The sequence below is a fragment of the Phoxinus phoxinus genome (assembly GCF_949152265.1).
Source record: "Phoxinus phoxinus genome assembly, chromosome: 10".
Taxonomy (NCBI): domain Eukaryota; kingdom Metazoa; phylum Chordata; class Actinopteri; order Cypriniformes; family Leuciscidae; genus Phoxinus; species Phoxinus phoxinus.
This window is the reverse complement of record NC_136885.1, coordinates 26232623-26253102: the sequence shown is the minus strand read 5'-3', so window position 1 is coordinate 26253102 and position 20480 is coordinate 26232623. Positions and strand designations below refer to the sequence as shown.

The 20480-nt window shown below is 36.3% G+C and overlaps 1 long non-coding RNA gene across 2 annotated transcripts in view; it reads left to right on the top strand.

Annotated features, from left to right (window-relative positions):
* The window catches only part of LOC307005530, a 129965-nt gene that overhangs the window by 49244 nt on the left and 60241 nt on the right, over nucleotides 1–20480 (top strand). The window contains exons 3-5 of one of the 2 annotated variants that reach the window (XR_013799289.1): nucleotides 3527–3692; nucleotides 3925–3967; nucleotides 4835–5988. The exons of the other annotated variant lie outside the window; for it this stretch is intronic. This is a non-coding gene — a long non-coding RNA (uncharacterized lncRNA). Of the gene's footprint in view, nucleotides 1–3526; nucleotides 3693–3924; nucleotides 3968–4834; nucleotides 5989–20480 lie in introns of those variants that run through there. 2 annotated transcript variants of the gene reach the window in all.

Here is a 20480-nt window from a genome sequence, read left to right as displayed (position 1 = left end):
CTTAAAACAAAACATGGCAGCATTGAACACTTATTTACTTCCACCATAAATCACTATGATTGATTTGGTTTGAAAGATTAAAAAAAAGGAAAACGCAGGCCCCTTTTTATCTGCAGAGGTTTCTGGCTGTGGAAGTGAATTTTCAGCTTGTGAATGCTTTTTGGACGAGTTCTTGATCTTAGAGGGACGACAATGCTGCTTTGAGTGGATTGGGCAGGTTTACATGGTAATCGCTGCAGATGGCCACCAACCAGCATGTTTACGCAGGATTTAAGGGAATTTAAGACAGTGAAATCATGGATGAGAGGGAGCTGGAGGTGGAAAGAGCTGATGTAAGACAGCTCAACTGACTGGCTCCATCAAGTTCATCCGCTTTCAGAATGACTCTCTCCCTCCCAGCCCACGTTTTTGGAAGGCTTTGTCCAATAAAGAAAAAAAGCATCCACATTCACCGCTGGCACTTGTGAAAAATGGCATTCTGCTGCACATCCCAAAGCCTTCTTTTGTGACTCAGAGAGCACCAGATACACAGCTCAACTGTTCTGCTTTCGTCTTTCAAAGTGGTGATGCAAGATAAAGACCTAATTCTCAACAGGTCCAGCAACAGATAAGACTTGAGCTTCAGGGCACTTCACATGATAGAGCTTCTCGGTGAGCTCCCAGAGGGCCTTATCTGATACAAGGAGTGCTGATCAGAAACCGTGGAGGAGTGGGATACATCCCAGGATGATTCTGTCCTCCACAGATGTGACCATCAGTCCACCTGCCACATACCTAAGCTTATATCTTTTGCATTACAAAAAAAAAGAAAAAGAAAAAGACAAAAGCTACTGAGCTTTGGCAAAGCAAGAATAAATCTGCTCCTTGATGTTTGGCAAACTGATAATGCAGCCGGTTTGAGGGTTTGAAATGTGAATGTAAATAAGATGTGCTGGGGGTGCACCGAAATGAAAATTCTTGTCCGAAACCGAATATTATTAAACAACAAACAACAAAAAAGTGCATTGAAGAGTGCAGAATTTTATTCATACCGATATATATAATTCAGTTATTTTATTTTTGTCAGGCATATATAGAAAAAGAATAAAGCAAATTACAATCAATTGACAACTATGAAAAAAATACTATTTAAATATACCACGTTTTTCAAGTACAGTAGGGTTATTTAACATGTATACATTTATGTAACATATTTTGTTGTTTGATTAACAATGACACAGACAGGAATTTAAGGCTGCTTGGATTTCTTTTAATGATTGGATCTATCGGTAATACAGTATAACCAACTATCCGGTTTTCCTCAAGCAGTTAAGCTATAACCGACTGTAATTACTGTATCTTCTCCACATGATGGCAATTTTGACAACGTGTCTGTATTTGACCATTCAGACGCAGAGAGAAGTGGTTTAAGGATTGTGCGCTGTCTGAGTAAAATGGGTTGGTCTGAAGAGCTACATTACTCGTATGTGTGGTTTGGGCGTAACGTGCAATAAACCAATCAGAACGTCATCTCACATTCCCTTTAAGAGCAGGCGCGCCTGTTCCATGGCGGATTGCTATTATTATGGAGGATTTGCCAGGCGTACGCATCTTACATGGTGGTAAAGGTGATTTCGCAGTCTTCAGAATTTGGTTTCCTGGTTCTTGACAGACAACCAACTTTGTCAGATGTCCTTATATACAGTACCTGTGTCTTGCCACTATTGATCAAACAGGTTTGATCCGTCATTACTTAGCCTGAATAATTTGGGTAAATGTGTAATCTAGATTTATGCCTATTTTTTCACATCTTCATGGACACCACAATGATTTCCCTCGTGTGGTAATGTTTTTCCTTGTAATTATGTATGGTTTGCAAAAATGGGAACTGCTGCGTCTGTGTAGGTGAGAGAAGCAAAGTGTATGCGCGTTGTGCACACGCTACATTATGGCCAAGGATGCGCCTTTAAAATAGCATCTGAATAACGCGCCACTGACTATAGACTAGGTTTTTCCTGGTCTGTGGCGGAATTGCTTTCTGAAACTGCAAAATAGCACCAGGGAATGTTTGCACCGGAACACACCTCCTCTTTTCGCTGAACCAAGTGACTAAGTAATGCAATTCGTTTTATTTTTTTTAATTTTTTTTAGAAAGTAACACAATATTGTAACTCATTACTTTTAAAATTAACTTTCCCCAACACTGTAAATAAGGGAATCTTAGTAAAAGCGGTGAGAGTGGTTTTTATACAAGAGTCTGGCAACACAGTGATTTTGATTATGCATGTTTTGGAGGGAATTTAGATATGAACTACTGAGTGGATGAGCTGATGATGCCCCTAATTCTGACATCCACAAAACTCTTTTCCTTACACTATACACGACGCAATGCCTCGACGTGTGATACAATTTAACTTTTGAGTTTTTGTCCTAACCAGCTGCGACGGGGATATGCAACGAGCAACTCATACTGTACCAAGTACAAAATATGACAATGATAATCTCAGAAACTGATTATGTGCTTTATTTAATGTCAAAAGAATTGAATGTGAGTGTGAATATAATTTTGCGTAACCTTTATAGCCACACTGAAAGCGACAGTTCCACTGTTGATAATTCATCTCAGATCTTGAAAATCAATTAAAGTAAACAAAAAACGTTCAAACTGTGAACGCAATGTGAACAAACAAGTATATTCTATGACAAAGATTGTTTCAGTCACCAAGTATGTATTTTTAAGAATGTTAAAATGATGTGATATTAATGAATTTGAGAATGTACTTATCCATTTCATTGCAAGTGCAGTGCTCCTTTAGAGAAAGCTCCGCCCACACGGTCTTCTGATTGGCTGTGATTTTTGATGATTTTGTTTTTGTCGTTTCATGTCTAGTATGGACAGACAAATTGGTTGTTGTTGGAATCTTATCGCATTACGTCTTACAATTTAATCTGTATTGTCTTATTTTTCAGTAATGATAAACATTTAAGCTATTTTTAGATAAAAACTGCTTGAAAATTAAGATCTAGAATTTTTTGGGAAAAAGAATAACATTGAAAGTTTGTCTGCCATATCTTTCTTCGTGGATTTTAAATTCATACTGAGCGATCATTATTTCCAATGACTCTTGATGAGAACATCATTATATCTTAGTTTAGTCAAAGGTGGCTAAACACCATTATTAGACCCCAAATTAATCTTTAAAGGAGATTTAAAATGTACAAAAGAATTGAACAACCACGTTTTAGAAATAACTAACTTCACTGATTTTGGGATCAGCAAAGTAGGTCTCTTGACCATCATATAACACTCTTTAAAGATGGAAATTCGCTACGAAATAATTGCTTGTTTCATTTAATATTTGCACCTCTTTTGAGAATAAGGCACAATCTATTATGAAAATAATAGTGCATTTTTTTTGCAGTGAAATTCCAAATGCAAAAAGTGACAAAACAGACGAGTGAATTTTTGGCCCCTAAATGTATGTATTTTGAAACCAAAAAACTCAAGGTTGAAAGATTTCACATGTTATTGACAATGTTTCATAAGGGGACTCTCAGCCATGGGATTGTGGAGAACAGGATGAAAGATGGCCAGAGATAGACACACTTTCATATCAGTTCAAAAAGAGGCCTGGCTGCTTTCACCTCACAGGAGAGATCATACAGGAGATCAAGAACCCGTCTTTTTTTTCATGGGTTGCCAGGAATTTAAGGTGAGCCAGAATTTCACAGACTTCAGGTTCTGTTTTCTCACTCAAACTTTAATGTTCATGAGATCTTGCATTTTTATCGCCGAGCTTTAGGCTGGATTTTGCAGTTTTAGCTTCTCATGGTTGTTTTTTCAAATGTGTAGGTTGCCTGAATCAGCAATATGTTTTTTTGATTGATTTATGTTTGATTATTTAAACTGGCTCCTGCTCAGAAATGTCAACATTTCTGTTTCAGAATCATGATTTAAAATCTACATACAGACCAGAAACAGAGAGAGGTGAGCTGCATATGTAAAATTGAGTGTTGCATTTAAAGCCTGGCCAATAATAACATGTGCATGGAACCATATTAATATATTTACATAATTGATGGTGCTTGCATTTCAAAGCCATTAAAATAACTATCATTGATGTGCAGAGTAATACACTGTACTTCTACATTACATTTTAGCCTTGAAGCATTTTAATATTTTGTCATTTTTTACTTAAGCTTTGGTTGAAGTTAACTTGCACTCTAAAAAATGCTGGGTTGTTTTAACCCAAACGTTGGATAAAAAATGCTATTTAAAAATTTAACCCAATAGCTGGGTTTGTCCATATTTGACCCAAAATTGGGTTAAAACAACCCAGCATTTTTTAGAGTGTAATATTGTATTTCTTTTAAAAATATATGAATAGCAAAAAAGAGTTTATGAGATCGAAAAGTCATTCTATCTCTGAATCCCTGTTGGAGATCCCTAATTTAGACTTTTGTTTGTGGATTTTATTGTTGTTGTTGTTGTTATTGTTTCTTTTTTTAGTTGTATTGTTTGTTGATTTAGAACAGACTAGCACAGATCAATGTATTCAGTCTGTAGATCACTAAACAAAGCGACAATTTTGGGCAGTAGCACTGCACTAAAATTGTAAAAAATAAATCAGTGAAGCCATGTTTCTAAGTTGCGAGATGGTTGCATCGCTAATTTTGCATTCAAGTACTTTCCGGTATTGAAGGTATTTTATGTTGTAAAACTCATGCTATTATAATACCTTCTACAGTACATTAAACAAATGATTGTTATTTTTTAGTAAGGCTTGGTTGAAGCTTTCTCGTGACATGTACCTGTTTCGAAACATCTCTGAGAATGCGTCTGTTCTGGAAATAGGTTGCTCAACTTGTTCGGGAAGCAGTGGTGACAGCTTGAACACAGTCGAATCTGTGCTTTGGACTCCACCGCCCTCCTATGAAATAAATGGCCCAGTTGTTGACATGATCAAAACATTCTGGGCACCATCATTTTCCAAGTGCAAAAAAAGGAAGACCTTCACATCCATTTACCAGAAGTCACAGCTGCAGATGCACTTTCTTCACCAGCTGTGTAGGGTATAGTCTCTAGCAGCCAATTTTCAGCCACCTTCCGCTGACATCTCTGTGTCCATTTCAGCCACATCAGTCACGGTCGGATTTGGTCCTGCGTCTCCCTGTGACACAGGACAGCTGTCAGAGAGGATCACACACTGTCACCTGCACTGAATTCCAGCACTGCTTCAGGCAGCGTGTGGCTAATCGCACACCATTGTTGACCCACGCCTTTTCAATCTGGTCAATTAATATCAAAAGCGTTCTCTGTGAAAACGTCTAATCGCTCTGACCAGCTAATTATTTGACTGTCACAGATCTTTATCCACAGATCTGAAAAATCATCCTCAAATCTTTCTAATATCTCAGTTTTTTCTTTAGGAGAGAAATGGCATTACATGCATTGGTCTCCCTCTCGGATTTTTTTCCTGATAAAGCGACTCTCTCAATAGTAATCTCGAGTAATATCCTCTAGAAATTCAGAATCAATCTTAAAAATGGCTCAATATGTGCTGAGATTTGTCCAAAGTGTCCAGAGATCTCCTCATGAGCTCAAATATTTCTCATCAAATTACTCCCAAGACCAAATTATCTGAGCTTTGCTATATTATAGCACTATATTCTTACTGTACCGTATGTCATCAGTGGTTCATACTTCTTTTAATTCAACAAAAATACATTTAAGGTAAAACATCTGAGACAAAGTTGATTTTTGAATACTGAAAGGCGTAAAAGAGAGACCACATACAACTGTTCTCTGGGCTGATCTCTCTCAGCTCTCAGTGAATATCAGTAGTATCTCTGCATGAACTGTTTGATTGGCATTAACAGCAATAATCTTTATTATTATTATAATGTCTTCAGAAAACAGCTTAGGCCATTTCTGTTTATTGTCTTTTTACCTCTTCAAATAAAATAAAGCACAAAGAAAGAATGCATTTTTGCATGCCATAGACTGTGATTTCTGATCATTTGTTGTTATTTTCATAACATTTTACGTGAGCTGCATTGGTTGAGTGACAAACATGTTGAGATGCAGTACAATTTGAAAGTTCTTTTTTTTTTTTTGGATCTAATGTTGATGAATGTACCATGAAATCGGTGTTGATATTATTAACTAAAAATAGTTTTTGGTAAATTAAATAAAGCTGAAATAAAATAAAATATAAAATGGAAACCGAAAAGAAAATGTAAATCTTGCCTTGGGAACTAAATTTAAATTTAAATTGAAGAACAAAAATTACTAAAACTAAAAAGCAAATAAAAATTAAAGCTTACAAATATAATGAAGCATAACACAATTACTAAAAGTAAAATGAAAATGCTGAAAATACAAATAAAACATTTAAAATGTTAAATTTAGTATATAAATAAGTTAACGCTAAATTACCATGCAGGCATGGTGGCATGTTCATTACATGTATATGTTTTTTAGTTCTTTCAAACAGGATTGTGTTCTACACAGAAAACTTGAGTTACTGCTTTACAGTTGAGAGATTTCAAAGCATGGCCTTCAGTCTGTATCCACACTCCAAAAAAAAAAACTTTTATCTGGACCAAAATGCACATGCTTCCTTAGCCTACTGCATGTGAATACTAATATCTTGTGCAGTCTGAATGCTCGTGTTGCTATGGTAGCTTGTCTTCTCTGAGGTCTTGTCGATAAATATACCTACACTGTGATACAATTTTCCATTATTTTCTCATTAGCAGCCTCGGTTAATTGTCATTCTACGAAGTAAATCTCAGAAAATTGTGTGGTATTGGATGGCAATGGATTGAGACTGATTTTCAGATTTGACTTTTTTCACTGGCCCCATCAGTGGCTTAATAGTTAATGCTTTTGCAGTGAGCAGTAAAAACATAACCTACTTTTACCACAGTGAGAAAAGCACGGGAGATAAAAAGGATAATATAAGCGAGACTTAACTGAGGAGACTAATTCAAAATGTTTGCGTTAGCAACCGCTGATTTATTAGCCAGTAGACTCATTCAAAGCATGTGTGTGATCGTAGATATGAGTGTGTGTGTGTGTGTATCCAACTGAGATTTATATTGAATAGTTTCTGTAATGTATTCCACACCAGATTTATACTTTCAAGTTTCCTATAGTTTTCAGTGACGACTTATATAGAAACAACTCACAAGAACAGATTTCTCAGACTAACGACGTGGTTCTTGTAATAAAGGAGTGTAAGAATCCTCCTCGAGTTTGCACATCACACCCTTATCTCATAAAAAGTAATGAAATTGAAAGAAAAAATGGAAGATAGCTTTTTCTTTTGTTATTTGAACTTTTTTGTCTTATTGATGGGGCTATGGGATACATAAGACTTGAGTTCATTATCACAAACCAAAAATATGTTCCTTTATGCTCAGTCATTTCCCAGTATCATTAATACAGTATAAGTCCCCTCAAACTTTATTATTATATATTTTTTTTAACTTTGTAAGCTCATTTCTGCTCCAAGCCAACACATTTTGTTCTCTTTAAATATATATACTGTATATATATATTGGTTGTGGTTTTGAAATGCTAATGCTCATTTCAATGTTGAAATGCTAACATTGGGGCAATGTTCTTTGTTTGCTGGGAACAAGCTTCTGAAACAGACCCACCAAGTAGCTTCTTTTTGTTCTGTGGTAAATGTCATTCACACAAATTCTTTCTTTAAATTAATAATTTAACTCACAAAATCCTCCATCCAGAATTTACTAAAAGAACCCACACAAATTTCAATGGAGAGACTTTTAAAAATACCCATAGTATGCCAAACCAATGTTAATATGTTAGAGAGAGACACTGATTAATGAACAGCTTTCAAGGGATGTTTGGGTGATTTGATGAGGGGAAATTACAGTAGCCTTCGTCTTTTGTGCAAAATGTCACAAAATGACATCTCGGTAGATTTCATTCGTAATACGATTATGCTAAAATTGTGACAGAGCTAATTGCCTGTGAAAGCGTGTTTATGTTTTATTCTCCTCATCTTAGAGGTACCTTCATTTGAATGTCTTAGTGCATTTCCAGCTCTCTGAAAATTAAAGCGCAAAGTAAATGAGCTGCGAAAGGAGAGTGCCTCTTTAAATACCTGCCATCTGTAAGTGCCGGCGCTCTCTCGCTTAAAGTGGCTGAGTTCTCTTTCGTTTACGTAACAATAACAAAAGGATAAATGCTTATCTGCATAATTCAGCAAAAAAATGCAGCCTGTCAAGATGGCTCCGCACTTCAGAATCGATCACTACGTAGCGGACTCTCTCCCCAAACCACCGGTACAGATGCTTTATTGTGAGTTTTTCATTTAAAAACACATCCACTATCATAATTCATTTCACGGTGGAGAACATCTGCCGTCTACGTGCAGTGCTTTCCTACATGCTAGAGTCCACCATGCATTTCAGTATGCGTTTTGAAAGGACTCATTCAGCAAACATGGCGGAGAGCCTCGAATGGCAGACTGCCACCAAATGCAAATGGCCTCATTAATGACAGTGCGCAGTCAGTGGCGAGGGACAACATGTGTCATTAATGGGTAAATTACGCCATTATGAGAGGGTCCTTGTGAGACTCAACCTATAAAGAGAAGTCTTGTCGGAGATCTGGCATGCTGGGTCACCCACAATATGGAATGACCACCTGTGTGAGAGCTGCTTGTGTTGTAGGACCTCTGTTTTGCATTATTGCTTGCTGCAAAATTTTATACATATTCATAATGCGTCATTCAAACCATATCACAATTATTGAGTCCCATTGTTGCAGGTTCGTCGCTGGTTTTAGTTTAATTACATGCTCCAAGGACTTTGCAAATACGTAGATAGTAGAAGTGATTTAAAAAATGCTTTGGTTTAATATATGCTGAAAGTTCTCGCTTAAAATGAACACCTGCAAGATGCTGTCACCTGGAGAGAAAGCATTACATCAGCACCATCACGTCTTCAATTTGTGTGACAGCGTTACCAAATGAATGACATAATGTCTATTTGAAACTGAAGCAAAAGGCTGAGAACAAAAGAAGAAAGACAAGGGAACAACAATACAAAACACAAGAAATTGTGAAAAGGAAAAGGAAGAAATCCAATTTCTGAGTTGATGTGTGCAGCAAGGGCCCTACGGGTCTTCAGTCTGGGAGCAACTTGTTACTCTGTGTACTGCGGGTGTTGCAGAAAAAACAATCTCACTAATGGATGTTTCTGTGCCTTCCTTCTGGAGGGGAGAGGTGATGCAGAATGGTGGTGGAGAAACCATGATTTTGCCTTTTCCCCTTTTCAACCAAGATGTGATGCATGAATCCCTCACACACAGTAATTGATTATTGGAGTCTTCCATCTAGGGCAGAAACAAGCACAATAAAAATGCACAGTCCTACTAACCCATTGTCACACGCACTGTTGTGTTCATCTTAAGCTTCTGTTTTCATTGACTTTTAGTTTGTTTTCATTCATCACATGTTCTCCTTTGTTTGATTTTCCCGCCACTAATCAGTAACCATGGACATTCATTCATTACAGCTGGTCATTTAGTTCGTCACCACCATGTTCATGGTCGATGTTTGCGTGTTGTGTGTGTCTACCCCCGTTTCACACACGTAGTGTTGAACCTTCTGTCTGTTCCTTTGCTTATTGTAAATTAAAATCACTTCGTATTGATCCTGTCTACCTCCGTCTTCATCATCCTCATCTTCAAAAAATATATTTTCAGATTTAAAAAAAAAATCTTTATTTCAAAATACTAAAAAAATAAACCTTGCTAATAAACATTTACATATTTTTGATAAGTTTTAGTTATCGAGCGAGCACGCAGCCATCTTTAGAATTGTTTTTACGATAGCTCTGTACTGTATATCTCTATGGCATTGCTGTAAAAGAGTAGTTCGCTATATGGATTTACTTAGAGTTAACAAAAGTGATCATGAGCATTGTAAGATGTCATAACAAATGACAGTAGACTGGGAAGACTTTAAAATGAGCGGTTTATTCATAAATCAGCATGCTTGCGGAAATACTGTCTGGGAGACACACAATGAATGAGCGCAGCGCTGACGGGGCTACATAAGGTATATCCTCATCATTTTTGTCCATCTTTTATATTACTTTATATATATTTAGTGTATATATCCTTAATGTCCAACGGTAGAGAGTGCTTCCTTAATGGAGTATAAGGTTGTGATCAAGGGTTCAATATAGTCTAAAAAAAGAAAAAGAAAAACCCATGTCACTCTTATTATTTTAATTAATGAGAGTGAAATTATTATCTAGTTTATCTAGTATATTTTAAGATTGTTTTATTGCACTTTGTGGTACTATATTGTACCACACCACAACTATGTTGTAATATATTTAGAAGATTTAAACAAAATATATTTTCAATGTAAATAGCTGTGCTGTTTACAATATATATATTTAGCATATGTTTGAAATGGGTTTCACAAACTCCCTTTTTTAAAATCAAGGACCCCTTTCATAACCCTGAACTGTTTTTGGACCATATCATTGTTATTGATTTGATCATATGATACGCCATCCATTATTTGATAATTAAATCAGTTTTGCAAATACTTGTTTGCTTCTAATCAAACATTGTACTGTTTTGATTTATCTTGGGGGTTTGTTTGGTTTGGTTCAAGATCACTTTGTTGAAGAATAGACATTTACTTATATATAAAAAAAATTATTCCGAAACTAAGGCCACTAAAATCCTGATCTATAGGATAATAGGAAGATTTTAATGCACGTTTATGTTTATATTAGCATGTTAAACAGCTGTCCGCAGATTTAGCATTGACTCGATTGCAAAGTACAAGGACAGTTATACATAATCCATACATATAATTCAAATGTGTTAGACTTAGTAGGTTATTGTTTTTGTTCATAGTCTAATCATCCACTCACAGTGTTCTCTGAATGTTTGACTCCTTGGCAGAAATACCGTATTAATTAGCAATTTGAACTTTTTTTAAAAAGCCTTTTGTCTGGCTCCAGTCAGAGAGGGCGATATTCCTAAGCCCACTCTCATAAATCTTTGGCAAAGTCTTGGGAGTACAAACACAACTGGGCCAGCAGCACTTGTTGTAATAGGCCTTATCTTACTGTAGGATTAGTGCTCAGCAGAGCAAAAAACGCCATTTTGCCACAGCCATTTGGGAGAGCATTAGGAAGTTCCACATAATGCTTTTTCTTTGTAATCGTTCAACAAATGAAAAAGAAAATCAAGCTATGCCACTCATGTTCAACATCCTTCACAAAGCGCTTCGGTGGGAACAGGCGTATTGTTAAGTGAAGTAAAAAGCAGAAAACTTTAGTTAGGGACAATAGGAAAGTGACACATAACTCACAGTTAGTTCATTGTGCTGTAGTCATGAACACTGGCTCTTTGGTAAGCCATGCTGTCACAAAAATGTGCAAAAAGCATTTGTTCTTCTATTCTGAAGTACTTTGCCTTAAATTGTTTGGTAAGCTCATATGCAATATGCCTGTAATTCATTTTAAAAAGACATTCTTAAGTTTAAGCACATTGGAGTGAATGAATGTGGCAGAGGCATCAAAGGCCCTTTGATCTGTTTCAGGGGGGGTTGGTACAAAATCATGAAAAGTAAGGGGAAGAGGTGAAGACGCTGAGTGATATAGCGCGTAACGGGGGCCCGGGGTAAATGTTTCAAGTGCTCAATGGGGCGCTCAATCGTGCAGGTGCACGTCTTTTGTCACAGTATAGAAGGCAAGCAGGGCACTCTTGGAGCATCCGGCGGCTCAGATCAATAGCTTCCCAGGAATGCATTAGCTTTGAGTCAAGGTTTGGTTGTTTGAGACACCATGTCTTATTTTGTTTCATTTCTTGATGAGCGTCAATCATGGACGGGTGACTATGCGACTGCATGAACATCGCTCAGGGTGACACTGACAGGTGCAAAGAAGGCCTGCTGTTGGGATGTTCAAATTATTCCTTGTTATTTTAAAGCTGCACTAGAACTTTGGCCTCTCTGTCTCTGGTTTTTAGCTGATTTCTGCTGAATTAGCAAGGCCATACTGATACTAAAATATAACATACTCACATCGACTATAATAACACAGAGGGTAAATAGAAAACCACATGATGAATCAAGGTTCATCACAAGAAGTTGCTTTTACACAAGCTGAGGTAAATTTTCAATCTACATTTAACAATCTACATTGTTAAAAGCGCTATATATAAATGAAGATGACTTGACTTGAATTAAATAGTAATGTCCAGTCCGCGAATGAGTCATTCTTTTGAACCAAATCGGATGTGAAACAGTTTGCGGCTCGAGTCTACAGCACAGATCTACAAGTTACTCAATCAAACTCACGTTTGGACGTGCCTGACAGTCACTCCGACTCTAAATGAACCAATATCAGGAGTATATGATCCTGATGCTGGTTTTTGATGATGCTGGTGTTTGCCAACTCAGCACTTGAGTTAGTCCAACGGTACACTGGTTTTGTTCTCGAGTTAATAGCAGTGTGCTGATAGCAGTTAATGGTTACAACAGTTCTTGAGTCACTAGTAAACTGAACTGAGAAAACTGTACGGAGACATATCTGCAAAGAATAGATGAGCTGCTGATACGAGTTTTAGAGGTATACAGTACTAATATGTAGAAGGCGCGCACAGCGTCATGCACACAAATACAAAACACCATCATGGTACTATATACAGTATGACACTCAAATAATGCAATACATAATTTATTTAATAACATAAGATTGTACATAAAGCACTAATGTACATAAATGATAACAAAAAAACTAAAAAGAAACAATATAAAGCGTCACACAGGCAATTCTGGGAATGCCAGTTTATGGCTTTACTCTCTAAATTAAGATGTTTTGTTCTTTTTGCTTCCAAAAATGGTACAATGTACGGTTTTCCCTGTGTATATATACAGTATAAGCATTCGATTATAAAAAAATATTGATCTCTCGCTAATGTTAATATGGGTAGATTCATAAAGTACCATCACTATGTTTTTTTAATGCAGTCTGGACTTGGCATATTAAAGCTGAATGAAAGAAAACATTTTGCAATTACTGCATAGCTTAAACTGAAATTTATACAATATGATTATAATTAGGCAGTTAAGCATTTGACTGCAGTAATATAAACTTTAACTTTCATGCTAAGCTAGTTCAGTTTTGAAAAAACTGCCTAATTATAATGGGTAACCTGGTTCTGCCTATGAATTACCACTTGTGTTTTCAGCTACTGTATGCAGTATACTGTAGCAAAACCTACAAATATCCACTGTCTAGATACTCACTTTCCATCAGCTTAGCTCCACAAGGATTAGTCCTGCCCCCTGACCCAAACTTGATTCTGTTGCTGTCGAGATATATTATTATTTGGTTGTGATAATGGATAGGGCTGATGGAAGAGAGCATGAAAACATTTCCAAAACAACTTGATGCCAACAATTCTCCTGTGCTGAAGAATCTTTTTTTTTTTACCTTCAATCAAATTATGGTATGTAATCTTTATGAAAGCTGTGGGGTCAGTGTTACTGCATTCTAAAGTGTAATGTATTCTGAAGATGAAGTATTTAGAGCATGACACTACGGAGAAGCTTTTATTATGAAATGTTTGAGACGTTTTGTGCCTAAAGAGTTTTACACCTCTCAATTCAAAAGTCACACCTGAGTAAATGATGGATGTGTTCTCATAAAGTCTTCATTGCAAACATTGCAACTCAAAATATAAGGCATTTCATCACCACAGCATCCAAACATACACAGACCTTACACTTGTTACTTTGAAACGCAACTTTACCATTGTAATATTTCAAGAAAGAAGTCTATCAAATTCCAACAGATTATAAATCACTGCAATTCTCTGTATTATTTTTTTATCACTTGCTGGATTAAGATTTTATGTGAATTTTCCAAGCCATTAGACAAAAAGATTATTCAAACTGCCCTGCAATACCAGGGGCATCAAGATGAACTTTCTTGATTCACAGTGGAGGCATTTTAATGATGTAGCTCTATAAATGTTTTATCTCCTACCTTTGTGTTTTAAAAGTGCTCTTGGCTAAGCAAAAACCTTGACTACTTATGCATCAAAGGCCAATAACATTTATTTTTCTTTGTTGGGGAATGGTGATGCCCTCAGCTGTGTGCTTTAAAGGGTTTTCTCCCTGTGATAAGAATGATGCTTTTCTTGTTTGCTAAGCTTGTGTGAGGTATTATTGTTGTGTTGAGGAGATGTACAGTGAAACATGAATAATCATTCATTTTTGTTTTGAAACAATAAGTGCTACAAAGTAAAAAATCCTTCTTTCCGGAGATGACATTCTTTTCAAATCTAAACTAGTTCAAAACTAGTTATCTTTTAATTTTTTTTTTGGTCACACTTTAGATTAGGGTACAATTCTCACTATTAACTATACATTTTGCCTCAAACTCCTAATTACTAGGAGTTCTCTTTCGGAGGAACTAATTAGAGAGGAACTAATTAGAGTGATTACCAAGGTAATGTACGGCACACAGCTGAACCAAATGAACCAATAAAGACGGTGACCTTGGAAACAAAGGAGTGGCGGGAAACTGAACAATTGCAAACAGAAAGTCCATACTCAAACTGACATGTAACACTAGTAATATGCATGCTAATAAGCAACTTCATAGAGGGAATTGGACTCAACTAAAGCGTTAACCATTTTTTTCATATTTCTAAAAAAAAAGAAGCAATTGCACAATTGGTTGAGAGTGGTTTGTTTTGGTTTATTTTTACTTTCTAACCAAATGTACATCCGTTCCCATCATTACGGCTGAATAAAACCCATCTGAACATGTGCTACGTTCCCAGGTGAATCCGTAATGTGAATTGATGAAAACAGGAGCACTATAATTTGTTTCCATTAAGCAATCCTTTTACAGCCAAATATTCGGCATTGAAATGAAATGCCATAAAAATGACTAATGATGGTAAACCGCAAAAGTTACTTGATCTCTCTGACACAATGTGCTCTCTGCAAAAACAAAAATCCAGGGAAACCTGCTGTTGTAGATTTATGTCGGTTTCACAACATGTTAAGTGTGAGTTATTGATTTTGTTGTTTATCAGTGAGCAAAGACAAAGCGCAAGAGATCTGGTCTGGAGTGAATCGGCTGGATAATATTGGCAGGTGGTATTGTAAAATGCCACTTTGTTGGCATTATTATCTTTCACTGCCAGCGTATTGTCCTTTTTATGATGAAGGATATGTTTGAATGGTAATTTGGCATGCAGTTCATTGAAGTATGGGTTTTGTGATGCAAGTGGAAAGCTATTGATTTCATTTCAAGGGTCTTATATCACTCTCCCATGCAGGGAGTTTGACTTTTAGTTGACTTTTTTAGAAAGGAAACGTGGCTTTGGGATCTCTTCGCAAAAAGGAGCTGCCCAATTATCATGCATTTGATAAGAACCTCAACAGACCAAAAGTCTTGTGAAAGGGCTTTGCTAATAGCCTCAAAGACCTGCACTTTGTCCCTTTGGGGTTAATGTTCCAGTAACCAATTACACTGGTAAATCAAGGGGGGCCAAAGCATCGCTGGGTTCAAGAGTCGGCATGCAGTGTAGGTTCACTTGTTAAGACACAGAGGTAGGGTATTAAGGTTTATCAAGGGTGTCAGGCGAACATAAATCTCAGGAACACTAAATAAGAAAGGGATTAGGAGTCCTTACCATTAATAATGTATTTCTTGCCATTTACAGTATGTGTCACTTACAAAAGGCCAGTGTGATTTCCATGTGAACTCTAATATGTTGTATATGCCATGTAGTTTTGAAGGCCATTTTGTTTAATTAAGGCGAGACACGGCAGGCAAAAACATCGTTTTTTTTCCACCGGTCAATTTTGAGATTTTGGGCTATTTGTCTTCAATAACAATAGTCTTCTTCAGACTTGTGGTGAAAAAAAGTCCAAAATACACATTTAGGTCTTTATTTTACACTTTGTCTATTTGCGTCTGTAGATTTCTCCGAAATTCAACAGAAGTTGGCGTTCTAAATCAACGCGCTGCTCCGCGATCTCTGTCTTCTTCCTTTAGTTACGCACACGTCTGAAAAGCGAAATCTCATTGGCTGATGTAAATTTCTGACGCCGTGATTCGTTCAGATGCATCACGTGACGTGCTCTGACATTTAGATGTGTGTTTTTGACCGTTTTTCTGCTCAGTTAAAGGCCACAAATGCTGTTTATAAGTTTTGATGTGATTTAGGTGGTTTGTATTGTTGTTGCTAATGATTTGATAAGATATTGTGTCTGTAAATAGTTGTTTCCACTAAAAAAGTATGAATTTTTACATTACAAATCTTTAAATGCCTTTTTCTCAAAATGAGTTTTTTGTCATTCTCCAGTGACACATCTCAGCCTATGTAGCACCGATGTACACCAAACTTTCCAGTTATACACTTAGCAGTATTCAGAAGATATTTTCAGAGGGATTTGTTAATAAATCATTAAATAATAAATCATGGCCTGATTTATGTGACATTTTAATAAAAAAAATATGGCGATAATCTATTTTTTAAGGCTATGGACAGTATATTTTGATTTCCTAGGTAATGAAAGCATATATCCTGAAATCCCTCTGAACGTATTTTTTCATCTTGTGTGTAATCAAAATGAAAAAAGAATTTTGCACCTGGCATTATCATATGTTCAGATCTATCTACCAAAAATATATGCAAAATTGTGCATATTTAATGAGATAATGCATAATTTGCATAATTAAACATACAAATGTCAAAAACTTGTAATACATTTTTTTATGGACTTCTGTAAGTAATCAACTGAGGAAGTTTCATGGTGATATCTATTACTTTAAAATTGTACCCTATTCACCTGTAGTGTCTCGCCTTAACTGCTACATATTTAAGTGAAAAAAAGATTCAGCTTTTAGTCTTTTCTAGTCTTTTTAAACTCTCAAACATTATTATTGGAGAATTATTGGACACTATAAAAAGCCCCATTAAAATATAATAATATAAAAATGTATATATTTTCTTGCTTTTTTTATTTAATATCAATATTTTAGGTTATAATGCACATTATGTAAATTAAAGTATACAGTGTCCTGGAACCACTGTTCTACCACTTGAATCCCCTTACAGTAATCTTTTTTAATTATCCTGGTGTCTGGTAAATTGATTTTTAATTCATAAAGATCATAGTAGAAAATACAATCTGTATGCATATATTATATAATAATATAAAATAAACAGTAACACTTTATTTCGAAGATCCCCTTTAGACATTCTTTTAACCATAAGTAACTTTGCAACTACATGTCAACTACGTTGTACTAGTCATTAGAGTATTAGTAGAGTTTCTGCTTAATATCTGCTAACACTTTATTGTGATTCTCCCCCAACAGACATTATACTGACTATAAGTAACTCTGTAACTACATGTCAACATATTCTACTAACCTAACCTAACTGTCTACTAACAGTTAACCTAACTGTCCTAACTGTCTACTAACAGTTAACCTAACTGTCCTAACTGTCTACTAAGAGTTAACCTAACTGTCCTAACTGTCTACTAAGGGCCAGATTTACTAACAGCTTGCGTCAGGATTTACAAAAGACACACAGTGAAAAATTAGCGCTGAAAAGGTGGACAGTGGACATGCATTTGTAGGAGTTTCCCTTTCAGACGCAAAACGTACAGTATGGGAGGAGAGTACGAATCACGCAAGGATATTTACTAAAGTTTGCTGCACCCAAAAAAAGCATGTCTTAAAGTTTAAACCATATGCTAATTCGCACTGCTCTTGGTAGATTGTGTTGGTCATTATGGAAATGATGCGGCTGCATCTGTTCTTTAATTTGCGCGTCGTCATTAGATCACGCGCAGAACTTTCCACTCCCATCAGCACTTTTTTTGGAATAGTAATAGTATTTTTTTACTAATGATTTAGTAAACCTGGCTCTAATACTTTAATGAGAGTTATTTGATATGTAGTTGCAATGTTACTTATAGTTAGTAGAATGCCTAAAGTGGACCATCAAAATAAACATAACCAAATAAACTAGTAAATTGCTTTTTATATAAAGTAAATATGATTTGGTGTAATATAATTTGACTTGAAAGACTTGATTCTATACTATATATTATACTCTGTCCAATGCAGTGGTACGTTAGACGGCTGTTGAAATTTGTGAGGTATTTTTTTATGCCATATGCTAGCTTCAAAGGACACACCTGCTTTTTTAAGCTCATGTAAAAACGTTAAGCTCTCTTGTCAGTGAGAAATAAAATTACATTGACTTTTGAAAAGATATGAGAGGAAACCAAACTTCATGTTTGTTTCTTCCTCACGCCCCCCTCTTTACTGTATTTACTCTTTGAAGTAGTTGAGACAGTCTGTAGAACCGAAACCATGCTTGATATTTCCCAAAGGTGTTAAACAAACACGGCATCATGAAGTGCAACACTCTCCCACTCGATTGCCTATGTGCAGCCCCATGGGCAAAGCTGTCAATGTAAATCTGTGCGCTTACACATCTGCTGCTCAGGTATGAGTTTATTCCAGGCAGCACACAATTCAAATCCAGATTTAATTACTGGAGAGTTTGCCGCTTCGGGCCCTAGGAAGATAGTTCTTTTGGAAATCCCAAGTAGAATCCCCGAGTAGAAAAGACATTTATTAAAGCTGCTGTCTGCTGGTATAGTTGTTTTCCATTAGGTTCTTAAAACTGTGCCTTCTTTGATTTGTCACCCTGTTCACGCTTGCATTTGTCTGTAACTGTTGGGAAAACTACTTGGGAACTGTAGATTTCCAGGCCATAAGATATGCAATTTAATGTAGCTATGTGAACTACAATCAAGCTGTTTTTAAAGAAAATAAGCTGCTTAATAAAAAGTAGCTAACTACATTAAAGCTATTTATGTATTTGTTTTATTTTATAAATATAAAACTATGAGATGAAATTGTTTGTTTTTTGGCACAAAAAACAAAACAATGTTGATCTCAATTAGGGTGACTGCATTAAACTTGAATAATAATGTGGCGAGCAGGACGAGGTCGAGGGACGAGAGAGAACGGCGCGAGACCAGTGGCGTGATTACTGATGTGCGACACCTGCGCGACGCACCGGTCTCGTATCTCTCACGGAGGATCGGAAGCATAAAAGGAGGAGCGACGACAGTGGAGATCGAGAGAGGAACAGGCCTGATTTTATGTTGTGTTTTATTTCTGTTTTGTGTGGCCAGCAGTCGTCCGCGAGGGGCTGCTGGCTTATACTTTAATTTTTGTATTTGTTTATTTATTTATTAAAGTGTTGAATGTTAACCGGCTCCTTCTTCCCATAACAACAAACCTCATTACAAATACATTTTTGGTGCACTTACGTGAAATACTACAAAAAACACTCACTTACTTTCAATTATGCCATTCATCATCACTTTGGTTATTTACATTTTCAGTTATACAGATAAGCGACTGAATCAAAAACTAAGTTATATAAAGTAGAATTTATCCGAATATGTCTCAGGAAAGGATGTAAATCCTGCATAGGTATTTACTGTGAGTACAGAGGTTCAGATGAATACGTGAATCATTTCTGACTAAATTAATCAGAATCAGTCACAAACTCCCAATGCTGAGGCAGAGATATGTGTGCATTATTGCCTTAGGCCTCTTGGTTATTGTGTGTGTACTATAGTTGCTTTGCAACACTGACATAATATGCAGCTAATATTCAGTCATCATACTAATACTGCAGAATCCTCTCTTCAGCTGTTGTTAGTTGTAGTGGTATTTTCACAGACTTTATCTCAAGACTAAGGATTGTGAGAAATATTGTTACCATGAGATTTTGGTAGACATGTTGACCATATCGCCTGTGTCTGCTTGAAACTACAACAAAGGCAGCAGATCTTATCATGTGCTGGTTTCCTCCAGCTTTAGTGCTGGCAGTGATAACACGACGCAGCCAAGCAGATGGAGGAGACACGCTTCTCTCCATTGTACAGGACAAGACAAGCTGCTGAGAGGCAAACTATACACAAGATTTAGTTGCAAAGCATATGCAAGTGCTGCAAGCCAAAAAAAAGAGAAAGAAAACAAAATCTTATGGAAGTTAATGGAGGCGATCAATCATTTAGTCCCAGGAGACACCATTTCTTGTGATATGGGGAATTAAGATTCATACAGAGGGAGATGGATGTCGACTTTGCATGTTATGATGGTAAACATCAGTTTTGGGGAAGTTTTGCAAAGCTACAAGCTACTTATAATTTAAAATCGCTTGTTAGCTGTTAGGAACAGAGAAAGAAAGGAAAACTGAAGAAAAGTCATTGGGCAACAACTTTAATCAGAAAGACTGCACAGAGTAGGGGTTATACTGAAAAAATATCAGAAATGACACTAACCATTTTATGTAGACACAGCATTGCAATTTACATCAAGCATTGGAAGTTTAATGATCTCAACACTGAAAGCCATTTTGA